We start from the raw sequence: 872 nt of genomic DNA on the forward strand, positions 1-872 counted from the left end.
ATTATCCACAATACATGTTGGCAGCTGTTTCTATCCTCTTCGACAATGCTCTGAAACTGTCCAGAAAGTTCAATTTGGGGGGGGCGGGGGGAGTAAATGGAAGACTGTCTTGTTTCTCAACATGATTTGTCACTTTTCAACAGAGATAACCGAACAAAAAGGAGAGGTTGAGATAAAAGTCTAATGTGTGCCTCACAGTGTTCATTTGGAGAGATGCTCCGTTAAGGAGACTTTGCATCACCCTCACACTGAGGGCAGTTGCGTCGGGCAATTAGGGGAAATTGTGGACACCCAGCGGTTCCAAAGAGCATTAAAGCAACGTAAGATCAAGGATATGTTGGTTGCCACCTTCTAACACAAAATCCATAAAGTCATTTCTGTTCAGCGCTCCCCCGGGAGTACAATCCTAGAAGAAGAAACTGCATCTCCATTAAAGGAAAAGGAAAAGGTTTGCTATGACGTGTTCACTGCCTTGCTGCTTAGAATGGTTATCAGCCCCCACAGACCTCTTGCATGTCAGGAAGGATGCTGTGAAGTCCACTACTCAGAGCCTGGAGAAGCCTGCAAATCTTTCCTTTTACAATTGTACTTATGAATTGTTGTATACTCATCCTATGGAAGAGAGTGACAATTGGTTAATATTCAGGGCACTGAGACGAACTGTTCAGATGTTTTTCTCCAAGTACCAAACGTGTAGGAGTGAAGGAGACAGGCACAGAATGGAAAGACTTTATCTAAAGCATGAAAGGAAGAATGGACTTCCTTTGAGGACTCACCAGAACCACCAACACATCATCTAAACCAGCTGTTCTCAAACAGGGCATCCATGGCCCACCAATGGGTCAAAGTCCAATTTTTGGTGGGTTGTGAAA

Source organism: Tiliqua scincoides, unplaced genomic scaffold, assembly GCF_035046505.1.
Source record: "Tiliqua scincoides isolate rTilSci1 unplaced genomic scaffold, rTilSci1.hap2 HAP2_SCAFFOLD_137, whole genome shotgun sequence".
NCBI lineage: Eukaryota > Metazoa > Chordata > Lepidosauria > Squamata > Scincidae > Tiliqua > Tiliqua scincoides.